At 48.8% G+C, this 25828-nt stretch overlaps 1 protein-coding gene across 3 annotated transcripts in view; it reads left to right on the plus strand.

Moving 5' to 3' along the window:
• The window catches only part of LIMA1 (LIM domain and actin binding 1), a 69935-nt gene that overhangs the window by 15771 nt on the left and 28336 nt on the right, over positions 1–25828 (plus strand). The window lies entirely within an intron of this gene.

Here is a 25828-nt window from a genome sequence, read left to right on the forward strand (position 1 = left end):
ACACCATTAGCTCCAGATGGATCGGTACGCAGGTCTCACCCTAGCCGTCCGTCCCAGAGCCGCGCCGCCGTCCTCCTCGCAGAGCCAGAAGATAGAAGCCGGGTGAGTATTGAGGAAAAGACATCAGAGGCGGCAGAAGACACCTTGATCTTCATAGAGGTAACGCACAGCACTGCAGCTGTGCGCCATTGCTCCCATTCACCTCACACACCTCTGTCGCTGTAAGGACGCAGGGGGGCGCCCTGGGCAGCAATATAAACCTCTCCTGTGGCATATGTGTGTGTATGTATGTATGTATATTTATTATGTACATGTACAGCTGGGCACTGTACATGTATATAAAGAGCCCCCGCCATGTTATTGAGAAATTTGAGCGGGACAAAAGCCCGCCGCCGAGGGGGCGGGGCTTCTCCCTCAGCACTCACCAGCGCCATTTTTCTCCACAGCACCGCTGAGAGGAAGCTCCCCGGACTCTCCCCTGCTTAACACACTGTGAAAGAAGGGTTTTAAAGTAGAGGGGGGGCACATAATTGGCGCATATACGTTATACATAAGCGCTACTGGGTAAACATTCTGTGTTTTCTCTGACGTCCTAGTGGATGCTGGGAACTCCGTAAGGACCATGGGGAATAGACGGGCTCCGCAGGAGACTGGGCACTCTAAAGAAAAGATTAGGTACTATCTGGTGTGCACTGGCTCCTCCCTCTATGCCCCTCCTCCAGACCTCAGTTAGAATCTGTGCCCAGCCAGAGCTGGGTGCTCCTAGTGGGCTCTCCTGAGCTTACTAGTAAAAGTATTTATTAGGTTTTTTATTTTCAGTGAGCTTCTGCTGGCAACAGACTCACTGCTACGTGGGACTAAGGGGAGAGAAGCAAACCTACCTGTTTGCAGCTAGCTTGTGCTTCTTAGGCTACTGGACACCATTAGCTCCAGAGGGTTCGAACACAGGCACCTGTCCTCGATCGTCCGTTCCCGGAGCCGCGCCGCCGTCCCCCTCGCAGAGCCAGAAGAACAGAAGCTTGAAGACGACGAAATCGGCGGCAGAAGACTCCTGTCTTCATTTAAGGTAGCGCACAGCACCGCAGCTGTGCGCCATTGCTCCCAGCACACTTACACACTCCGGTCACTGTAGGGTGCAGGGCGCTGGGGGGGGGGGGCGCCCTGGGCAGCAATTAAAGTACCTTTTGGCAATAAAAATACATATATACAGTCTGGCACTGTATATATGTAAAAACCCCCGCCATTTTTTTACACAGAAAGCGGGACAGAAGCCCGCCACTGAGGGGGCGGGGCCTTCTTCCTCAGCACACCAGCGCCATTTTCTCTTCACAGCTCCGCTGGAAGCAGCTCCCCAGGCGCTCCCCTGCAGTATCCAGGTACAAGAAGGGTAAAAAAAGAGAGGGGGGGCACATAAATTTAGGCGCAAATAAAACATATAAGGCAGCTATTGGGTAATCACTTATTATAAGTGAAAATCCCTGTGTTATATAGCGCTGTGGTGTGTGCTAGCATACTCTCTCTCTGTCTCCCCAAAGGACTTTGTGGGGTCCTGTCCTCAGTCTGAGCATTCCCTGTGTGTGTGCGGTGTGTCGGTACGGCTGTGTCGACATGTTTGAGGAGGGTTACGTGGAGGCGGAGCAAGGGCAGATAAGTGTGGTGTCGGGGCCGACACCTGATTGGATGGATATGTGAAAGGTCTTAAATGACAATGTAAGCTCCTTACATAAAAGGTTTGACGCTGCAGCCTTGGGACAGCCGGGGTCTCAGCCCGCGCCTGCCCAGGCGACTCGGAAACCGTCAGGGGCTCATAAACGCCCTCTATCTCAGATGGTTGACACAGATGTCGACACGGAGTCCGACTCCAGTGTCGACGATGGTGAGGCACATTTACAGTCTAAAATGACCAAGGCCATCCGATACATGATTATTGCAATGAAAGATGTATTACACATTTCTGAGATTAACCCTGTTAATACCAAGAGGGTTTATGTTTGGGGAGAAAAAGCAGCCAGTGACTTTTGCCCCATCTGATGAATTAAATGAATTGTGTGAGGAAGCGTGGAGTTCCCCTGATAAGAAACTAGTGATTTCTAAGAGGTTACTGATGGCGTACCCTTTCCCGCCAACGGACAGGTTACGTTGGGAAACTTCCCCTAGGGTGGACAAGGCGCTGACACGCTTATCTAAAAAGGTGGCCCTGCTGTCTCAGGATATGGCCGCCCTAAAGGAGCCTGCGGATAGGAAGCAGGAAGCTATCCTGAAGTCAGTGTATACACACTCTGGTACTCTACTGAGACCTGCTATTGCTTCAGCATGGATGTGTAGTGCTGTAGCAGCATGGACAGATACTCTGTCAGACGACATAGATTCTCTTGACAGGGATACTGTTTTGCTAACCCTGGGCCATATAAAAGACGTCGTCTTATATATGCGGGATGCTCAGAGGGACATTTGCCTGCTGGGCTCTAGAATTAATGCTATGTCCATTTCTGCCAGGAGGGTCTTATGGACTCGGCAATGGACAGGAGATGCTGATTCTAAAAAACACATGGAGGTTTTGCCTTATAAGGGTGAGGAATTGTTTGGGGATGGTCTATCGGACCTCGTGTCCACAGCGACAGCTGGAAAGTCGACTTTCTTGCCTCAGGTTTCCTCACAGCCTAAGAAAGCAGTCCTTTCGTTCTCAGAAAGGCAAGAGGGTCAGGGGCGCATCCTTTCTTGCCAGAGGCAGGGGTAGAGGTAAGAAGCTGCACCATGCAGCCAGTTCCCAGGAACAAACGTCCTCCCCTGCTTCCACTAAGTCCACCGCATGACGTTGGGGCTCCACAGGCGGAGCCAGGTGCGGTGGGGGCGCGTCTCCGAAACTTCAGCAACCAGTGGGTTCGCTCACAGGTGGATCTCTGGGCTGTACAAATTGTATCTCAGGGATACAAGCTGGAGTTCGAAGCGTCTTCTCCCCGCCGTTACCTCAAATCAGCCTTGCCAGCTTCCCCCCTTGGAAAGGGAGGTAGTACTGGTGGCAATTCACAAGCTGTACCTCCAGCAAGTGATTATCAGGGTCCCCCTCCTTCAACAGGGAAGGGGTTACTATTCCACAATGTTTGTGGTACCGAAACCGGACGGTTCGGTGAGACCCATTCTGAATTTAAAATCCTTGAACACTTCTATAAAGAAATTCAAGTTCAAAATGGAATCGCTCAGAGCGGTTATTGCAAGCCTGGAAGAGGGGGATTTTATGGTGTCGCTCAAGGATGCTTACTTGCATGTCCCCATTTACCCACTTCACCAGGAGTACCTCAGGTTTGTGGTACAGGACTGTCATTACCAGTTCCAGACGTTGCCGTTTGGCCTGTCCACGGCACCGAGGATATTTACCAAGGTAATGGCCGAAATGATGATACTCCTTCGGAAGAAGGGATTTATAGTTATCCCGTACTTGGACGATCTCCTCATAAAGGCAAGGTCCAGAGAGCAGTTGTTGATCAGCGTAGCACTCTCTCAGGAAGTGTTGCAACAGCACGGCTGGATTCTGAATGTTCCAAAGTCGCAGCTGATTCCTACGACGCGTCTGCTTTTCCTGGGCATGATTCTGGACACAGAACAGAAGGTGTTTCTCCCGGTGGAGAAGGCCCAGGAATTAGCATCTCTGGTCAGGGACCTCCTGAAACCAAAACAGGTATCGGTGCATCACTGCACGCGAGTCCTGGGAAAGATGGTGGCTTCATACGAAGCCATTCCCTTCGGCAGGTTCCATGCAAGGATCTTTCAGTGGGATCTGTTGGACAAGTGGTCCGGATTGCATCTTCAGATGCATCGGCTGATCACCCTGTCCCCAAGGGCCAGGGTGTCTCTTCTGTGGTGGCTGCAGAGTGCTCACCTTCTCGAGGGCCGCAGGTTCGGCATACAGGACTGGGTCCTGGTGACCACGGATGCAAGCCTCCGAGGATGGGGGGCAGTCACTCAGGGAAGAAACTTCTAAGGGCTGTGGTCAAGTCTGGAGACTTCTCTACACATAAATATACTGGAACTAAGGGCCATTTACAACGCCCTGAGTCAAGCAGAGCCCCTGCTTCGAAACCGGCCAGTGCTGATTCAGTCAGACAACATCACGGCAGTCGCCCATGTAAACCGCCAGGGCGGCACAAGAAGCAGGATGGCAATGGCGGAAGCCACAAAGATTCTTCGGTGGGCGGAGAATCACGTGCAAGCACTGTCAGCAGTGTTTATTCCGGGAGTGGACAACTGGAAAGCAGACTTCCTCAGCAGACACGACCTCCACCCGGGAGAGTGGGGACTTCATCAAGAAGTCTTCACACAGATTGCAAAGCGATGGGAACTGCCACAGGTGGACATGATGGCGTCCCGCCTCAACAAAAAGCTAAAAAGATATTGCGCCAGGTCAAGGGACCCTCAGGCGATAGCTGTGGACGCCCTAGTGACACAGTGGGTGTACCAGTCGGTATATGTGTTTCCTCCTCTTCCTCTCATACCCAAGGTACTGAGAATAGTAAGAAAGAGGAATAAGAACAATACTCATTGTTCCGGATTGGCCAAGAAGGACTTGGTACCCGGAACTGCAAGAAATGCGCACAGAGGACCCATGGCCTCTGCCTCTCAGACAGGACCTGCTGCAACAAGGGCCCTGTCTGTTCCAAGACTTACCGCGGCTGCGTTTGACGGCATGGCGGTTGAACGCCGGATCCTAGTGGAAAAAGGCATTCCGGATGAAGTTATTCCTACGCTGATAAAGGCTAGGAAGGACGTGACAGCAAAGCATTATCACCGTATATGGCGAAAATATGTTGCTTGGTGTGAGGCCAGGACGGCCCCTACAGAGGAATTCCAGCTGGCTCGATTCCTGCACTTCCTACAGTCAGGGGTGACTATGGGCCTAAAATTGGGGTCCATAAAGGTCCAGATTTCGGCCCTATCCATTTTCTTTCAAAAGGAACTGGCTTCACTGCCTGAGGTTCAGACGTTTGTTAAGGGAGTGCTGCATATTCAGCCCCCTTTTGTGCCACCAGTGGCACCCTGGGATCTTAACTTTGTGTTGGATTTCCTGAAATCCCACTGGTTTGAGCCACTTAAGACCGTGGAACTAAAGTATCTCACGTGGAAAGTGGTCATGCTGTTGGCCTTCGCATCGGCTAGGCGTGTGTTGGAATTGGCGGCTTTGTCATGTAAAAGCCCATATCTGATCTTCCATATGACAGGGCAGAATTGAGGACTCGTCCCCAATTTCTCCAAAAGGTGGTATCATCGTTTAATTTGAACCAACCTATTGTGGTGCCTGCGGCTACTCGGGACTTGGAGGACTCCAAGTTGCTGGACGTAGTCAGGGCTTTGAAAATATATGTTTCCAGAACGGCTGGAGTCAGGAAGACTGACTCGCTGTTTATCCTGCATGCACCCAACAAGCTGGGTGCTCCTGCTTCAAAGCAAACTATTGCTCGCTGGATCTGTAGCACGATTCAGCTGGCTCATTCTGCAGCTGGATTGCCGCATCCAAAATCAGTAAAAGCCCATTCCACAAGGAAGGTGGGCTCTTCTTGGGCGGCTGCCCGAGGGGTCTCTGCTTTACAGCTTTGCCGAGCGGCTACTTGGTCGGGTTCAAACACCTTTGCAAAGTTCTACAAGTTTGATACCCTGGCTGAGGAGGACCTTGTGTTTGCTCATTCGGTGCTGCAGAGTCATCCGCACTCTCCCGCCCGTTTGGGAGCTTTGGTATAATCCCCATGGTCCTTACGGAGTTCCCAGCATCCACTAGGACGTCAGAAAATAAGAATTTACTCACCGGTAATTCTATTTCTCGTAGTCCGTAGTGGATGCTGGGCGCCCGTCCCAAGTGCGGACTTTCTGCAATACGTGTATATAGTTATTGCTTAAATAAGGGTTATTGTTATGAGCCATCCGTTGAGTGAGGCTCAGTTGTTCATACTGTTAACTGGGTAAGGTTATCACAAGTTGTACGGTGTGATTGGTGTGGCTGGTATGAGTCTTACCCTGGATTCCAAAAATCCTTTCCTTGTAATGTCAGCTCTTCCGGGCACAGTTTCCCTAACTGAGGTCTGGAGGAGGGGCATAGACGGAGGAGCCAGTGCACACCAGTAGTCCTAATTCTTTCTTAGAGTGCCCAGTCTCCTGCGGAGCCCGTCTATTCCCTATGGTCCTTACGGAGTTCCCAGCATCCACTACGGACTACGAGAAATAGAATTACCGGTGAGTAAATTCTTATTTTTTCCTGGGTCATATAGCGCTGGGGTGTGTGCTGGCATACTCTCTCTCTGTCTCTCCAAAGGGCCTGGTGGGGAACCTGTCTTCAGAAAAGAGCTTCCCTGTGTGGTGTCGGTACGCGTGTGTCGACATGTCTGAGATTGAAGGCTCACCTGAGGAGGAGGGGGAGTGTATGAATGTTAGGTCTCCGTCGGCAGTGCCGACACCTGACTGGATGGATATGTGGAATAAGTGCTAATGTTAATTTATTGCACAAAAGATTAGACCAAGCTGAAGCTGGGATACAGTCAGGGAGTCAACCCATGCCTGTCCCAATGTCACCTGGACCTTCGGGGTCTCAGAAGCGCCCACTATCCCAAATAGTTGACACAGATACCGACACGGATTCAGACTCCAGTGTCGACTACGATGATGCAAAATTACAGCCAAAGGTGGCTAAATGTATTCGATATGATTATTGCAATAAAAGATGTTTCTCTAACGTCCTAAGTGGATGCTGGGGACTCCGTAAGGACCATGGGGAATAGCGGCTCCTACTACCTGGTGTGCACTGGCTCCTCCCCCTATGACCCTCCTCCAAGCCTCAGTTAAGATTTTGTGCCCGAACGAGAAGGGTGCACACTAGGTGGCTCTCCTGAGCTGCTTAGTGAAAAGTTTAGTTTTAGGTTTTTTTATTTTCAGTGAGACCTGCTGGCAACAGGCTCACTGCATCGAGGGACTAAGGGGAGAAGAAGCGAACTCACCTGCGTGCAGAGTGGATTGGGCTTCTTAGGCTACTGGACATTAGCTCCAGAGGGACGATCACAGGCCCAGCCATGGATGGGTCCCAGAGCCGCGCCGCCGGCCCCCTTACAGAGCCAGAAGACAGAAGAGGTCCGGAAAATCGGCGGCAGAAGACGTCAGTCTTCAACAAGGTAGCGCACAGCACTGCAGCTGTGCGCCATTGCTCTCAGCACACTTCACACTCCGGTCACTGAGGGCGCTGGGGGGGGGCGCCCTGAGACGCAATAAAAACACCTTGGATGGCAAAAAAATGCATCACATATAGCTCCTGGGCTATATGGATGCATTTAACCCCTGCCAGAATACATAGAAAAACGGGAGATAAGGCCGGCGATAAGGGGGCGGAGCCTATCTCCTCAGCACACTGGCGCCATTTTCCCTCACAGCTCCGTTGGAGGGAAGCTCCCTGGCTCTCCCCTGCAGTCACTACACTACAGAAAGGGTTAAAAAAGAGAGGGGGGGCACTAATTACGCGCAGTATTAAAGATACAGCAGCTATAAGGGGAAAAACACTTATATAAGGTTATCCCTGTGTGTGTATATATATATATATATATATATATAATATATATATAGCGCTCTGGTGTGTGCTGGCAAACTCTCCCTCTGTCTCCCCAAAGGGCTAGTGGGGTCCTGTCCTCTATCAGAGCATTCCCTGTGTGTGTGCTGTATGTCTGTACGTTTGTGTCGACATGTATGAGGAGAAAAATGATGTGGAGACGGAGCAGATTGCCTGTAATAGTGATGTCACCCCCTAGGGGGTCGACACCTGAGTGGATGAACTGTTGGAAGGAATTACGTGACAGTGTCAGCTCTGTATAAAAGACAGTGGTTGACATGAGACAGCCGGCTACTCAGCTTGTGCCTGTCCAGACGTCTCATAGGCCGTCAGGGGCTCTAAAGCGCCCGTTACCTCAGATGGCAGATATAGACGCCGACACGGATACTGACTCCAGTGTCGACGGTGAAGAGACAAATGTGACTTCCAGTAGGGCCACACGTTACATGATGGAGGCAATGAAAAATGTTTTACACATTTCTGATAATACGAGTACCACCAAAAAGGGGTATTATGTTCGGTGAGGAAAAACTACCTGTAGTTTTCCTGAATCTGAGAAATTAAATGAGGTGTGTGATGATGCGTGGTTTTCCCCCGATAACAACTGATAATTTCTAAAATGTTATTGGCATTATATCCTTTCCCGCCAGAGGTTAGGGTGCGTTGGGAAACACCCCCTAGGGTGGATAAAGCGCTCACACGCTTGTAAGGGCTCTACCCTCTCCTGAGATGGCTGCCCTTAAGGATCCTGCTGATAGAAAGCAGGAGGGTATCCTAAAATGTATTTACACACATACTGGTGTTATACTGCGACCAGCAATCGCCTCAGCCTGGATGTGCAGTGCTGGGTTGGCGTGGTCGGATTCCCTGACTGAAAATATTGATACCCTAGATAGGGACAGTATATTTTTGCCAATAGAGCATTTAAAAGATGCATTTCCATATATGCGTGATGCACAGCGGAATATTTGCCGACTGGCATCAAGTCTAAGTGCGTTGTCCATTTCTACCAGTAGAGGGTTATGGACACGACAGTGGTCAGGTGATGCGGATTTCAAACGGCATTTGGAAGTATTGCCTTATTAAGGGGAGGAGTTATTTGGGGTCGGTCTTTCAGACCTGGTGGCCACGGCAACAGCTGGGAAATCCACGTTTGTACCCCAGGTCGCCTCTCAACATGAGAAGACGCCGTATTATCAGGCGCAGTCTTTTCGTGGACAAGCGGGCAAAAGGTTCCTCATTTCTTCCCCGTGACAGAGGGAGAGGAAAAAGGCTGCAGAAATCAGCCAGTTCCCAGGAACACAAACCCTCTCCCGCCTCTGCCAAGCCCTCAGTATGACGCTGGGGCTTTACAAGCAGAATCAGGCACGGTGGGGGGCCCGTCTCAATGAATTTCAGCGCGCAGTGGGCTCACTCGCAAGTAGACCCCTGGATCCGTCGGGTGATATCTCAGGGGTACAAATTGGAATTCGAGACGTCTCCCCCTCGCCGTTTCCTAAAGTCGGCTTTACCGATGTCTCCTTCTGACAGGGAGACAGTTTTGGAAGCCATTCACAAGCTGTATTCCCAGCAGGTGATAATCAAGGTACCCCTCCTGCAACAGGGAACGGGGTATTATTCCACACTGTTGTGGTACCGAAGCCGGACGGCTCGGTGAGACCGATTCTAAATCTAAAATCTTTGAACACTTACATACAGAGGTTCAAATTCAAGATTGAGTCACTCAGAGCAGTGATTGCGAACCTGGAAGAAGGGGACTACATGATGTCTCGGGACATCAAGGATGCTTACCTTCATGTCCAAATTTACCCTTCTCACCAAGGGTACCTCAGGTTTATGGTACAGAACTGTCACTATCAGTTCAGACGCTGCCGTATGGATGGTACACGGCACCCCGGGTCTTTACCAAGGTAATGGCCGAAATGATGATATTCCTTCGATGGAAGGGAATTTTAGTTATCCCTTACTTGGACGATTCCCTGATAAGGGTAAGATCCAGGGAACAGTTGGAGGTCGGTGTAGCACTATCTCAGGTAGTGTTGCGGCAGCACGATTGGATTCTCAATATTCCAAAATCGCAGCTGGTTCCGACGACTCGTCTTCTGTTCCTAGGGATGATCCTGGACACAGTCCAGAAAAAGGTGTTTCTCCCGGAGGAGAAAGCCAGGGAGTTATCCGAGCTAGTCAGGAACCTCCTAAAACCGAGCCAAGTCTCAGTGCATCAATGCACAAGGGTTCTGGGTAAAATGGTGGCTTCCTACGAAGCAATCCCATTCGGCAGATTCCACGCAAGAACTTTCCAGTGGGACCTGCTGGACAAATGGTCCGGGTCGCATCTTCAGATGCATCAGCGGATAACCCTGTCACCAAGAACAAGGGTGTCCCTCCTGTGTTGGTTGCAGAGTGCTCATCTTCTAGAGGGCCGCAGATTCGGCATTCAGGACTGGGTCCTGGTGACCACGGATGCCAGCCTGCGAGGCTGGGGAGCAGTCACACAAGGAAGGAATTTCCAGGGCTTATGGTCAAGCCTGGAGACATCACTTCACATAAATATCCTGAAGCTAAGGGCCATTTACAATGCTCTAAGCTTAGCAAGACCTCTGCTTCAAGGTCAGCCGGTGTTGATCCAGTCGGACAACATCACGGCAGTCACCCACGTAAACAGACAGGGTGGCACAAGAAGCAGGAGGGCAATGGCAGAAGCTGCAAGGATTCTTCGCTGGGCGGAAAATCATGTGATAGCACTGTCAGCAATTCCGGGAGTGGACAACTGGGAAGCAGACTTCCTCAGCAGACACGACCTCCACCCGGGAGAGTGGGGACTTCACCCAGAAGTCTTCCACATGATTATAAACCGTTGGGAAAAACTCGACAGGTATTGTGCCAGGTCAAGGGACCCTCAGGCAATAGCTGTAGACGCTCTGGTAACACCGTGGGTGTACCAGTCAGTGTATGTGTTCCCTCATCTGCCTCTCATACCCAAGGTATTGAGATTGATAAGATGGAGAGGAGTAAGCACTATATTCGTGGCTCCGGATTGGCCAAGAAGGACTTGGTAACCGGAACTTCAAGAGATGCTCACGGAGGATCCGTGGCCTCTACCTCTAAGAAGGGACCTGCTCCAGCAAGGACCCTGTCTGTTCCAAGACTTACCGCGGCTGCGTTTGACGGCATGGCGGTTGAACGCCGGATCCTGAAGGAAAAAAGGCATTCCGGATGAAGTCATCCCTATCCTGATCAAAGCCAGGAAGGATGTAACCGCAAAACATTATCACCGCATTTGGCGAAAATATGTTGCGTGGTGCGAGGCCAGTAAGGCCCGACGGAGGAAATTCAACTGGGTCGATTCCTACATTTCCTGCAAACAGGAGTGTCTATGGGCCTGAAATTGGGGTCCATTAAGGTTCAAATTTCGGCCCTGTCAATTTTCTTCCAGAAAGAACTAGCTTCAGTTCCTGAAGTTCAGACGTTTGTAAAAGGGGTACTGCATATACAGCCTCCTTTTGTGCCTCCAGTGGCACCTTGGGATCTCAATGTAGTTTTTGGGTTCCAAAAGTCACATTGGTTTGAACCACTTAAATCTGTGGAGTTAAAATATCTCACATGGAAAGTGGTCATGCTGTTGGCCCTGGCCTGGGCCAGGCGCGGGTCAGAATTGGCGGCTTTATCCTGTAAAAGCCCTTATCTGATTTTCCATTCGGACAGGGCGGAATTGAGGACTCGTCCTCAGGTTCTCCCTAAGGTGGTTTCAGCGTTTCACCTGAACCAACCTATTGTGGTGCCTGCGGCTACTAGGGACTTGGAGGACTCCAAGTTGCTAGACGTTGTCAGGGCCCTGAAAATATATGTTTCCAGGACGGCTGGAGTCAGAAAATCTGACTCGCTGTTTATCCTGTATGCACCCAACAAGCTGGGTGCTCCTGCTTCTAAGCAGACTATTGCTCGTTGGATTTGTAGTACAATTCAGCTTGCACATTCTGTGGCAGGCCTGCCACAGCCAAAAATCTGTAAATGCCCACTCCACAAGGAAGATGGGCTCATCTTGGGCGGCTGCCCGAGGGGTCTCGGCTTTACAACTTTGCCGAGCAGCTACTTGGTCAGGAGCAAATACGTTTGTAAAATTCTACAAAATTGATACCCTGGCTGAGGAGGACCTGGAGTTCTCTCATTTGGTGCTGCAGAGTCATCCGCACTCTCCCGCCCGTTTGGGAGCTTTGGTATAATCCCCATGGTCCTTACGGAGTCCCCAGCATCCACTTAGGACGTTAGAGAAAATAAGAATTTACTTACCGATAATTCTATTTCTCGTAGTCCGTAGTGGATGCTGGGCGCCCATCCCAAGTGCGGGATTGTCTGCAATACTGGTACATAGTTATTGTTACCAAAAAATCGGGTTATTGCTGTAGTGAGCCATCTTTTCTAGAGGCTCCTCTGTTATCATGCTGTTAACTGGGTTTAGATCACGAGTTGTACGGTGTGATTGGTGTGGCTGGTATGAGTCTTACCCGGGATTCAAAATCCTTCCTTATTGTGTACGCTCGTCCGGGCACAGTATCCTAACTGAGGCTTGGAGGAGGGTCATAGGGGGAGGAGCCAGTGCACCAGGTAGTTCTAAAGCTTTACTTTTGTGCCCAGTCTCCTGCGGAGCCGCTATTCCCCATGGTCCTTACGGAGTCCCCAGCATCCACTACGGACTACGAGAAATAGAATTATCGGTAAGTAAATTCTTATTTTTGCATATCACTGAGGGTACACATGTACCTCCTCACATGAGCTGAACGAATTATGCGAAAAAGCGTGGGAAACTGTAGACAAAAAACTGCAGATTCCCAAAAGGATTCTAATAGCGTATCCTTTCCCGTCGCAGGACAGAATCCGGTGGGAATCCTCCCCTAGGGTAGACAAAGCTTTGACGCGCTTATCAAAAAAGATAGCGCTTCCATCCCAAGATACGGCTTCCCTCAAGGATCCTGCTGACCGCAAGCAGGAGGTTACCTTGAAGTCCATTTACACACATTCTGGTACGTTACTCAGACCGGCTATTGCGTCGGCCTGGGTTTGTAGTGCTGTAGTATTGAGATCCTTGATAAGGATACCATTTTAATTACCCTAGGGCATATAAAAGATGTTGTCTTATATATGAGGGATGCTCAAAGAGACATTAGTTTACTGGGTTCCAGGATAAACGCTATGTCTATTTCTGCTAGGCGTGTCTTATGGACCTGACAATGGTCAGGTGATGCCGACTCCAAGAGACACATGGAGTTGTTGCCTTACAAGGGTGAGGAATTGTTTGGAGAGGGCCTCTCGGACCTCGTCTCCACGGCTACGGCAGGTAAATCGAATTTTTTGCCATATATTCCCTCACAATCTAAGAAAGCGCCTCATTATCAAATGCAGTCCTTTTCGTTGCAATAAAAGCAAGAGAGTACGTGGATCGTCCTTTCTTGCCAGAGGTAAGGGAAGAGGGAAAAAGCTGCACAACACAGCTAGTTCCCAGGAACAGAAGTCCTCCCCGGCCTCTGCAAAATCCACCGCATGATGCTGGGGCTCCCCTGAGGGAGTCCGCTCCAGTGGGGGCACGTCTTCGACTGTTCAGCCACATCTGGGTTCACTCACAGGTGGATCCCTGGGCAAAAGAAATTGTTTCCCAGGGTTACAAGCTGGAATTCGAAGAGGTGCCTCCTCGCCGGTTTTTCAAATCGGCTCTACCGACTTCCCCCCTGGAAAGGGAGATAGTGTTACATGCGATTCGCAAATTGTGTCTTCAACAAGTGGTGGTAGAGGTTCCCCTGCTTCAAAGAGGGAAGGGGTACTACTCAACTCTGTTTGTGGTCCTGAAACCGGACGGTTCGGTCAGACCCATTTTGAATTTAAAATCCCTGAACCTTTACTTAAAACGGTTCAAGTTCAAGATGGAATCGCTCAGAGCGGTCATCGCTAGCCTGGAAGGGGGAGATTTTATGCTATCTCTGGACATAAAGGATGCATACCTGCATGTTCCCATATATCCTCCTCATCAGGCGTACCTCAGATTTGCGGTACAGGATTGTCATTACCAATTTCAGACGTTGCCGCTTGGGCTTTCCACGGCCCCGAGAATTTTCACCAAGGTTATAGCTGAAATGATGGTGCTCCTGCGCAAACAGGGTGTCACAATTATCCCGTACTTGGACGATCTCATCATAAAAGCGAGATCACGGGAGAAGTTGCTGAACAGCGTATCACTTTCACTGAATGTGTTACAGCGGCACGGCTGGATTATCAATATTCCAAAGTCTCAGCTGAATCCTACAACTCGTCTGCCCTCCTTGGGCATGATTCTGGACACAGACCAGAAGAGGGTTTTTTTTCCGACAGAAAAAGCGCAGGAACTCATGACTCTAGTCATGAACCTGTTGAAGCCAAAACAAGTCACAATACGTCATTGCACTGAAGTCCTGGGAAAAATGGTGGCGACATACGAAGCCATTCCCTACGGCAGATTCCATGCAGGGACCTTCCAATGGGACCTATTGGACAAATGGTCCAAGTCACATCTGCAAATGCATCAGCAGATCACCCTGTCCCCCAGGGCCAGAGTATCTCTCCTGTGGTGGCTGAAAAGTGCTCACCTTCTAGAGGGCCGCAGGTTCGGCATTCAGGACTGGATCCTGGTGACCACGGACGCGAGCCTCCGAGGTTGGGGGAGCAGTCACACAGGGAAGAAATTTCCAAGGCCTTTGATCAAGTCAAGAGACTTGTCTTCACATCAACATCCTGGAACTAAGGGCCATATACAACGCCCTACGTCAAGCGGAGATCTTGCTTCGCGATCGACCAGTTCTGATCCAGTCGGACAACGTCACCGCAATAGCTCATGTAAACCGCCAAGGCGGCACAAGGAGCAGAGTGGCAATGGCGAAGCCACCAGAATTCTTCGCTGGGCGGAGAATCATGTAAGCGCTCTGTCAGCAGTGTTCATTCCGGGAGTGGACAACTGGGAAGCAGACTTCCTCAGCAGACATGACCTGCATCCGGGAGAGTGGGGACTTCATCAAGAAGTCTTCGCGCAGATTGCAAGCCGGTGGGGACTGCCCCAAATAGACATGATGGCATCCCGTCTCAACAAAAAGCTACAAAGGTATTGCGCCAGGTCAAGAGACCCTCAGGCGGTAGCTGTGGACGCCCTAGTGACACCGTGGGTGTTCCAGTCTGTCTATGTGTTTCCTCCTCTTCCTCTCATACCCAAGGTGTTGACGATGATAATAAGATGTTCCGGATTGGCCACGAAGGACCTGGTATCCGGATCTGCAGGAAATGCTCACACAAGATCCGTGGCCTCTTCCTCTAAGGCAGGACCTGTTTCAACATGGTCCCTGTCTGTTCCAAGACTTACCGCGGCTGCGTTTGACGGCATGGCGGTTGAACGCCCGATCCTAGCGGAAAAAGGTATTCCGGATGAGGTTATTCCTACGCTAATAAAGGCTAGGAAGGACGTGACATCTAAACATTATCACCGAATATGGCGAAAATATGTTTCTTGGTGTGAGGCCAGGAATGCTCCTACGGAAGAATTCCATCTAGGCCGTTTTCTTCACTTCCTACAAACTGGAGTGAATTTGGGCCTAAAATTAGGCTCCATTAAAGTTCAGATTTCGGCCTTATCCATTTTCTTTCAAAAGGAATTGGCCTCTTTACCTGAAGTACAGACTTTTGTGAAGGGAGTACTGCATATTCAGCCTCCTTTTGTACCTCCGGTGGCGCCTTGGGACCTTAACGTGGTGTTAAGTTTCCTTAAGTCACATTGGTTTGAACCACTTAAAACCGTGCAGTTGAAATATCTCACTTGGAAGGAAGGTGGTCATGTTGTTAGCCTTGGCTTCGGCTAGGTGAGTTTCAGAATTGGCAGCTTTATCACATAAAAGCCCCTATCTGGTTTTCCATATGGATAGAGCGAAATTGCGGACCCGTCCTCCATTCCTACCTAAGGTCTCATCCTTTCATATGAACCAACCTATTGTCGTGCCTGTGGCTACACGTGACTTGGAGGATTCAGAGTCCCTGGATGTGGTCAGGGCTTTGAAAATTTACGTGGCCAGAACGGCTAGGATCAGAAAAACAGAAGCACTGTTTGTCCTATATGCAGCCAACAAGGTTGGCGGCCCTGCTTCAAAGCAGTCTATTGCTCGCTGGATCTGTAACACGATTCAGCAGACGCATTCTACGGCAGGATTGCCGTTACCGAAATCGGTTAAGGCCCATTCCACTAGGAAGGTGGGCTCGTCTTGGGCGGCTGCCCGAGGGGTCTCGGCACTACAGCTGTGCCGAGCTGCTACTTGGTCGGGGTCTAACACCTTTGCTAAGTTCTATAAGTTTGATACCCTGGCTGAGGAGGACCTTCTGTTTGCTCAATCGGTGCTGCAGAGTCATCCGCACTCTCCCGCCTGTTTGGGAGCTTGGGTATAATCCCCATGGTCCTTACGGAGTCCCCAGCATTCTCTAGGACGTTAGAGAAAATAAGATTTTAAACCTACCGGTAAATCTTTTTCTCGTAGTCCGTAGAGGATGCTGGGCGCCCGTCCCAAGTGCGGACTACTTCTGCAAGACTTGTATATGGTTATTGCTTACATAAGGGTTATGTTATAGTTTCATCGGTTTTGGACCGTTGATATGTTGTTTTTCATACTGTTAACTAGATAGTATATCACAAGTTATACAGTGTGATTGGTGTGGCTGGTATGAATCTTGCCCTTGGATTAACAAAAATCCTTTCCTCGTACTGTCAGTCTCCTCTGGGCACAGTTTCTCTAACTGGGTCTGGAGGAGGGGCATAGAGGGAGGAGCCAGTGCACACCAGAACCTAAATTCTTTCTTAAAGTGCCCATGTCTCCTGCGGAGCCCGTCTATCCCCATGGTCCTTATGGAGTCCCCAGCATCCTCGACTGACTACAAGAAAAAGATTTACCGGTAGGTTTAAAATCTTATTTTCTCTAACGTCCTAAGTGGATGCTGGGGACTCCGTCAGGACCATGGGGTTTAGCGGCTCCGCAGGAGACAGGCACAATAATAAAAGCTTTAGGATCAGGTGGTGTGCACTGGCTCCTCCCCCTATGACCCTCCTCCAAGCCTCAGTTAGATCTTTGTGCCCGGCCGAGAAGGGTGCAATCTAGGTGGCTCTCCTGAGCAGCTTAGAATAAAAGTTTAAGTTAGGTTTTTTATTTTCAGTGAGTCCTGCTGGCAACGGGCTCACTGCTACGAGGGACTTAGGGGAGAGAAGTAAACTCACCTGCGTGCAGGATGGATTTGCTTCTTAGGCTACTGGACACCATTGGCTCCAGAGGGAGTCGGAACACAGGTCTCACCCTGGGGTTCGTCCCGGAGCCGTGCCGCCGACCCCCCTTGCAGATGCCGAAGTTGAAGAGGTCCAGAAACAGGCGGCAGAAGACTTTCAGTCTTCATAAGGTAGCGCACAGCACTGCAGCTGTGCGCCATTGTTGTCAGCACACTTCATACCAGCGGTCACTGAGGGTGCAGGGCGCTGGGGGGGGCGCCCTGGGCAGCAATGTATTATACCTTTTTTATGGCTAAAATACATCACATATAGCCCTTGAGGCTATATGGATGTATTTAACCCCTGCCAGATCTCACAAACTCCGGGAGAAGAGCCCGCCGTTTTAGGGGGCGGGGCCTATTCTCCTCAGCACACGGCGCCATTTTCCTGCTCAGCTCTGCTGTGAGGAAGGCTCCCAGGCTCTCCCCTGCACTGCACTACAGAAACAGGGTTAAAACAGAGAGGGGGGGCACTTATTTGGCGATATGATTACATATGTGAAAATGCTATAAGGGAAAACACTTGTATAAGGGGTTGTCCCTGTATAATTATAGCGTTTTTGGTGTGTGCTGGCAAACTCTCCCTCTGTCTCCCCAAAGGGCTAGTGGGGTCCTGTCCTCTATCAGAGCATTCCCTGTGTGTGTGCTGTGTCGGTACGTGTGTGTCGACATGTAGGAGGACGATGTTGGTGAGGAGGCGGAGCAAATTGCCTGTATTGGTGATGTCACTCTCTAGGGAGTCGACACCGGAATGGATGGCTTATGTAGGAATTACGGGATAATGTCAACACGATGCAAGGTCGGTTGACGACATGAGACGGCCGGCAAACAAATTAGTACCTGTCCAGGCGTCTCAGACACAGTCAGGGGCTTGTAAAAACGCCCATTTACCTCAGTTGGTCGGCACAGACACGGACACTGACTTCAGTGTCGACGGTGAAGAAACAAACGTATTTTCCTTTAGGGCCACACGTTACATGTTAAGGGCAATGAAGGAGGTGTTACATATTTCTGATACTACAAGTACCACAAATAAGGGTATTATGTAGGGTGGGAATAATCTACTTGTAGTTTTTCCTGAATCAGATAAATTAAAGTGTGTGATGATACGTGGGTTTCCTCCGATAGAAAATTATTGGAGGTATACCTTTTCCCGCCAGAAGTGAGGGCGAGTTGGGAAACACACCTTAGGGTGGATAAGGCGCTCACACGCTTATAAAAACAAGTGGCGTACCGTCTCCAGATACGGCCGCCCTCAAAGAGCCAGCTGATAGGAAGCTGAAAAATATCCTAAAAAGTATATACACACATACTGGTGTTATACTACGACCAGCAATCGCCTCAGCCTGGATGTGCAGCGCTGGGGGGGCTTGGTCGGATTTCCTGACTGAAAATATTGATACCCTTGACAGGAACAATATTTTATTGACTATAGAGCATTTTAAGGATGCATTTCTATATATGCGAGATGCGCAGAGGGATATTTGCATTCTGGCATCAAGAGTAGATGTGATGTCCATATCTGCCAGACGATGTTTATAGACAAGACAGTGGTCAGGTGATGCAGATTCCAGACGGCACATGGAAGTATTGCCGTATAAAGGGGCGGTCCATCGGACCTGGTGGCCATGGCAACAGCTGGAAAATCCACTTTTGTTACCCCAAGTCACATCTCAGCAGAAAAGGACACAGTCTTTTCAGTCTCAGTCCTTTCGTACCCATAAAGGCAGGCGGGCAAAAGGCCAGTCATATCTGCCCAGGGTTAGAGGAAAGGGAAGAAGACTGCAGCAGGCAGCCCATTCCCAGGAACAGAAGTCCTCCACAGCTTCTGCCAAGTCCGCAGCATGACTCTGGGGCCATACAAGCGGACTCAGGTGCGGTGGGGGGGTCATCTCAAGAGTTTCAGCACGCAGTGGGCTCACTCGCAAGTGGACTCCTGGATCCTACACGTAGTATCCCAGGTGTACATTGGAAATTCGAGACGTCTTCCCCTCACAAGTTCCTGAAGTCTGCTTTACCAACGTCTCCCTCCGACAGGGAGGCAGTATTGGGAAAAAATTCACAGGCTGTATTCCCAGCAGGTGATAATCAAAGTACCCCTCCTACAACAAGGGAAGGGGTATTATTCCACACTATATTGTGGTACTGAAGCCAAACGGCTCGGTGAGATCTAAAAGATTTGAACAATTACATACAAGGGTTCAAATCAAGATGGAGTCACTCAGAGCAGTGATAGCGAACCAGGACGATATGGTGTCACTGGATATCAGGGACGCTTACCTACATGTCCAAATTTTGCCCTTCTCACCAAGGGTATCTCAGGTTCGTGGTACAGAACTGTCACTATCAGTTCAGACGCTGCCGTTTGGATTGTCCACGGCACCCCGGGTCTTTACCATGGTAATGGCCGAAATGATGATTCTTCCTAAAAGAAATATGGACGCTTTCCTGATAAGGGCAAGGTCCAGAGAACAGTTGGCGGTCGGAGTAGCACTATCTCAAGTAGTTCTACGACAGCACGAGTGGATTCTGAATATTCCAAAATCGCAGCTTTTTCCGACGACACGTCTAATGTTCCTAGGAATGATTCTGGACACAGTCCAGAAAAGGATGTTTTCTCCCGAAGAAGAAGACCAGGGAGTTATCCGAGCTAGTCAGGAACCTCCTAAAACCAGGAAAAGTCTCAGTGCATCATTGCACAAGGGTCCTGTGAAAAATGGTGGTTTCTTACAAAGCAATCCCATTCGGTAGATTTCACGCAAGAACCTTTCAGTGGAATCTGCTGGGAAAATGGTCCGGATCGCATCTTCAGATGCATCAGCGGACAACCCTGTCTCCAAGGACAAGGGTGTTTTCTTCTGCGGTGGCTGCAGAGTGCTCATCTATGAAAGAGCCGCAGATTCGACATTCAGGACTGGGTCCTGGTGACCACGGATGCCAGCCTGAGTGGCTGGGGAGCAGTCACACAAGGAAAAAATTTCCAGGGAGTGTGATCAAGTCTGGAGACATCTCTCCACATAAATATACTGGAGCTAAGGGCAATTTACAAGGCTCTAAGCTTAGCAAGACCTCTGCTTCAAGGTCAGCCGGTATTGATCCAGTGGGACAACATCACGGCAGTCGCCCACGTAAACAGACAGGGCGGCACATGAAGCAGGAGGGAAATGGCAGAAACTGCAAGGATTCTTCGCTGGGCGAAAAATCATGTGATAACACTCTCAGCAGTGTTAATTCCGGGAGTGGAAAACTGGGAAGCAAACTTCCTCAGCAGGCATAACCTCCACCCGGGAGAGTGGGGACTTCAGCGGGAAGTCTTCCACATGATTGTAAACCGTTGGGAAAAACCAAAGGTGGACATGATGGCGTCCCGCCTGAACAAAAAACTAGACAAATATTGCGCCAGGTCAAGGGACCCTCGGGCAATAGCGGTGGACGCTCTGGTAACACTGTGGGTGTACCAGTCAGGGTATGTGTTCCCTCCTATGCATCTCATACCAAAAGTACTGAGAATCATAAGAAGCAGATGAGTAAGAACGATACTCGTGGTTCCGGATGGGTCAAGAAGGACTTGGTACCCGGAATTTCAAGAGATGCTCACGGAAGAACCGTGGCCTCTACCTTTAAGAAAGGACCTGCTCCAGCAGGGGCCTTGTCTGTTCCAAGACTTACCGCGGCTGCGTTTGACGGCATGGCAGTTGAACGCCGGATCCTGAAAGGGCATTCCAGATGAAGTCATCCCTACCCTGGTCGAAGCCAGGAAGGATGTAACCGCAAAACATTTTCACCGCATTTGGCGAAAATATGTTGCGTGGTGTGAGGCCAAGAAGGTCCCTACAGAGGAATTCCAACTGGGTCGTTTCCTACACTTCCTGAAAACAGGACTGTCTATGGGCCTAAAATTAGGGTCCATTAAGGTTCAAATTTCGACCCTGTCAAATTTCTTCCAGAAAGAACTGGCTTCAGTGCCTGAAGTTCAGACGTTTGTAAAAAGGGTACTGCATATACAGCCTCCTTTTGTGCCCCCAGTGGCACCTTGGGATCTCAATGTTGTTTTGAGTTTCCTAAAGTCACATTGGTTTGATCCACTCACCACTGTGAAATTAAAATATTTCACATGGAAGGTGAAGATTCTATTAGCCCTGGCTTCAGCCAGGCGTGTGTCAGAATGGGCGGCTTTATCATATAAAAGCCCTTACTTAATTTTTCATTCTGACAGGGCAGAATTGAGGACTCGTCCTCAATTTCTCCTTAAGGTGTTTTCTGTTTTTCACATGAACCAACCTATTGTGGTACCTGCGGCTACTAGGGACTTGGAGGACTCCAAGTTACTTGACGTTGTCAGGGCCCTAAAAATATGTTTCCAGGACGACTGGAGTCAGAAAATCTGACTCGCTGTTTAGCCTGTATGCACCCAACAAGATGGGTGTTCCTGCTTCTAAGCAGACGATTGCTCGCTGGATTTGTAGTACAATTCAGTTTGCACATTCTGTGGCAGGCTTGCCACAGCCAAAATCAGTAAAAGCCCATTCCACAAGGAAGTGGGCTCATCTTGGGCGGCTGCCCGAGGGGTCTCGGCTTTACAACTTTGCCGAGCTGCTACTTGGTCAGGGGCACACCCTGACTGAGGAGGACCTGGAGTTCTCTCATTCGGTGCTGCAGAGTCATCCGCACTCTCCCGCCCGTTTGGGAGCTTTGGTATAATCCCCATGGTCCTGACGGAGTCCCCAGCATCCACTTAGGACGTTAGAGAAAATAAGAATTTACTTACCGATAATTCTATTTCTCGTAGTCCGTAGTGGATGCTGGGCGCCCATCCCAAGTGCGGATTGTCTGCAATACTTGTACATAGTTATTGTTACAAAAATCGGGTTATTCTTGTTGTGAGCCATCTTTTCAGAGGCTCCTTCGTTATCATACTGTTAACTGGGTTCAGATCACAGGTTGTACGGTGTGATTGGTGTGGCTGGTATGAGTCTTACCCGGGATTCAATATCCTTCCTTATTATGCACGCTCGTCCGGGCACAGTATCCTAACTGAGGCTTGGAGGAGGGTCATAGGGGGAGGAGCCAGTGCACACCACCTGATCCTAAAGCTTTTATTATTGTGCCTGTCTCCTGCGGAGCGGCTAAACCCCATGGTCCTGACGGAGTCCCCAGCATCCACTACGGACTACGAGAAATAGAATTATCGGTAAGTAAATTCTTATTTTTTTTTACTTAAAAAAAATTGTCCTGCATCTGTTGCACATAACGTGGTGAGGGTCTCAACACAGCGGACTAATCTGATCACCCACCTTTTCTACATTATCCATCCATTTTCAAAGCTTCTTTTGCATGAGTTGTATACAGGTTAGCTGTTTGATTTATAATTGTTTTAATGTAAATGTGATGAGATTATCGCAGAGTTGATTTACACCAATGATCAATGTTGCTTGTTTGCCTGTGCTTTGCTGTAGATCTGGGTTTTACAAATAAATAAAACTTAATGTCATGTGAGTGGGTTATTTTTAAGGGGTATGGTATGCCGGCGGTCGGGCTCCCGGCGACCAGCATACTGACACCGGGAGCCCGACCGCCGGCTTACAGACAGTGTGGCGAGCGCAAATGAGACCCTTGCGGGTTCGCTACGTGCGCCACACTATTTTATTCTCCCTCCATTTGGGGTCGTGGACCCTCACGAGGGAGAATAAGTGTCGGTATGCCGGCTGTCGGGATTCCGGCGCCGGTATACTGTGCGCCGGGATCCCGACAGCCGGCATACTGAAGACCCATTTTAAGGCCACACTCCTAAATCCTATTGACGGATGACCTAAACAGCATGTGGTGTCTTGTGATTGCACCATTTTGATACTTATTCAGACCAGACAAATGCAAATTTACTAGCTGGTATTGAAATACAATTTGCATGCTTTCTGATAAGGTTTCTGTATCCTTTTTAAGTATTACAAACAGTGGATCACAGCTGCTAATGTTTGGACACTTTCAAGCCTGATAATTGCTACTTACTTTTAATATTGGGTTTTTCTGATGCCTGTAATTGCCAAAGATACTCCTGGAGGTATTCCTACTTGGTAGCCTTGAATAACCTCTAAAAATGTGACTACTTTTTTTTTTTTTTTTTTTTCTTTGTCAGAAGGTTTGCATACAGTACAGTGGTAATAGGACATTTTTATTGTGTTGGAACATATATATTTATATTCATATTCATGTAGTATGAAACTCTTCCTACCTGTCTGTTTTCACCCATTGTAACAATTGTAAAGCGCAATGGAAAATGCTGCGCTGTGTAAGAAACTGTTAATAAATAAAAGCGGGTCACTCCACTTACCTGTCACCCAACCCCAGCCCATCTATCTCCCTGAAAGTTTCCAAAATAACTGCGTAATGTCATGAGCTGGCATTAGTCATCTAAAGCACGAATATCAATCTGCTGAAAATGTCATTTTAGACCTCATGGATTCTTATGTTTTCATTGCGGCAGTATAAAAGATTGCCCGCATGTACGTGGAGGCACTGATGGTCTACCGTTGGAACAGATGTAGCCATGCTCCTCTTACTGCGATGCAGCATGTTGCATCATGACATGCTGCATGCTTTGCAGCTGGCAATCGTCTCTGTATAGCAGCAAAGATGAGCATGGCTACCTCCTGTACACGTGAGGCATGATGCCTTCTCAAGTGGTCATTGGGTGCCTCTGCTCCGTACAGGTCAGTGGTACACTCAGGATTTAGGCAATGTGCATAATTGATCACGTTTGCAGTGTACGGCTACTAAAAAGGGATGTGTTTGTTAAAGCTCTTGGTGAGCTAATGCAGGTTACTGGCTAATTTGTGTAATGTGTCACTGTGGGCCACATTTAGGAGCCTATAGGGGATATCCAGTTATCCTCAATCCGTTTTTGGTGGGTGAAAACGGACGGATATTGCGATTAATGACTGGTCATTATTGCGGTATCCTATTACAAGCCATTTTCATCGGCCAAAGATAGACTTGCGATCGCACGATAACACATGGGATCAGGGATAAGTCCCCGATCCTATGTGTTGTTACTGCTCTGGCAGCTGCTCATCGTGGATTATGCTTTGGATGCCTGGGGGGGCGTGCGTGCGTCTTGGGCGTAGGAGCGCGCCACATCGGTCTAATAGGATAGCCCCCAGTGATGCAATTACCTGTGGTCATCAACCATTGGTAATTAGATACCCCCCCTATGTATCAAATAGACTCAAATCTATTAATCAACAAGATCTGCCAAAGCAGCAGAGCAATGATATGTAGCAGACAGTGTCTTATAGCACACTTGGCTGGAAGCCTGGGGGAGACATAGGTTTGTGTATTGGAGTCTTATAGCTGTCCTGTTTTGTTCTTCCTGTTTGCTAAACTTTACAAACACCTTTTTAAAACAGCCCAAGAAATAATGAACTCCACCCTATCCCACCTCTATGTTCATTAATCATCCTCCTTTAAACTGTATGTACATGCATTCTTACACCTGTAGTTTCAATGTATGCTCCCTCTTACGTGAAATGATCCGTGCTTTATAAATACTGGATATTTGTGTCATTAGTGATGTGTTTTCACTACCTGACTGAGTGCAGCAATAAAATGTTGGGTGCTTTCTATGATCTGTTTTGGGGTTTTCCAGACTCTATAAAACAGATCTGTTCTCGGAGCTTGATGTATGTATTATCTGTCCACAAGAGATGGACCCTGTTTGGGCATTTTGCCAAAGAGCTACTGAAAGTTGTTGAGGCCATTGTGTATTCAGTCTGTGATTAATCACATCACTCAGGCTGCCTTAGCTGTCAGACATGCCTGAGATGGACAGTAGGGGGTATGACTAAGAGGCGTGTGATGAGCTGTAATCCTGCACAGATTGATTGCCTTAGAAGTGAGGGTTTTCCTATCTGATAATGTAGGACTTGGGAGACATAATGAGATTTTCCTGTTACATGAACTCCGACCTTAATGAGAAATGTCCTTACTGTTGAGTGCTCTATTATATGTCCGCAAAAGATGTTACAATCTGCAGGTTTTTTTCCCCCTTGCCATATTTGTGAATTGCCAAGAGTTAAGATTTTGTTTCTACAAGTATTAGTACATATAATCAGTCTGTAAAATGTCAGCGACCTCATCCCACGTAGTTTTAGCGTGACTTTTTTTTTAACTTTCTCACAGCATGAGTTTTTGTCACCTGCAGGACGTACACTGGGTCCTCTTCCTCTTCAGCCATTGACATGTAGGCCATTTTCCATCTTGCCTTTGTTGCCATGGCCTCTTGAAATCATTTATTTTTGGCCCTGCAAAGCGTCTGTACTTCGCACGCTTACCTGTCGCTGCGTAACAAAGATAGGGCTGTTTTCTTTAACGTGATGAGGGGGGAGACTTTAGAATCCCAATATAGCTGCTAATCGCATCTAATTCTATAAAGCCTGGCAGGCTGTCACAGCAGATGCAGTAATACCGGTGGCTCCTCTAGGCACAAAGGCCGCAGAAATGCAGAATCGACAGGTACAGTGCTTCCTATCTTTCTGTTACCAGTCCATCACTGTTTTATTCCATTTTTTGCAACATATTAATGGTGTGAAGACATGGATCATGTTTTACCACAAAGTTGTATTTGCACCGTCTTATGTTGTGTAGGTAGGCCCACATTATGTCAGCTGGAAGGCTGGTCTAGTTGTTTCCTTGTATAATAAAAGTATCCTATGGACAAGATTTAGTACATTGCTAGTTTGTGCCCCCACTATGTTAATGCTGGGAAGCCACTGTGATTTCCCCGTATATTGCACGTTTATATCGAATAAGTGGTGTGGGCACCGGATCCGAGTCGCTGTTCCTGCTGACGATTGGTGTAGAGACTGCTGTCTTTATTTTGCTGACTACAGATCTTTTCTTTAAATATTTATTGTATCCTAGACTTTTGTTCCAGATGTGTCAGCA

The sequence above is a fragment of the Pseudophryne corroboree genome, chromosome 2 (assembly GCF_028390025.1).
Source record: "Pseudophryne corroboree isolate aPseCor3 chromosome 2, aPseCor3.hap2, whole genome shotgun sequence".
Taxonomy (NCBI): domain Eukaryota; kingdom Metazoa; phylum Chordata; class Amphibia; order Anura; family Myobatrachidae; genus Pseudophryne; species Pseudophryne corroboree.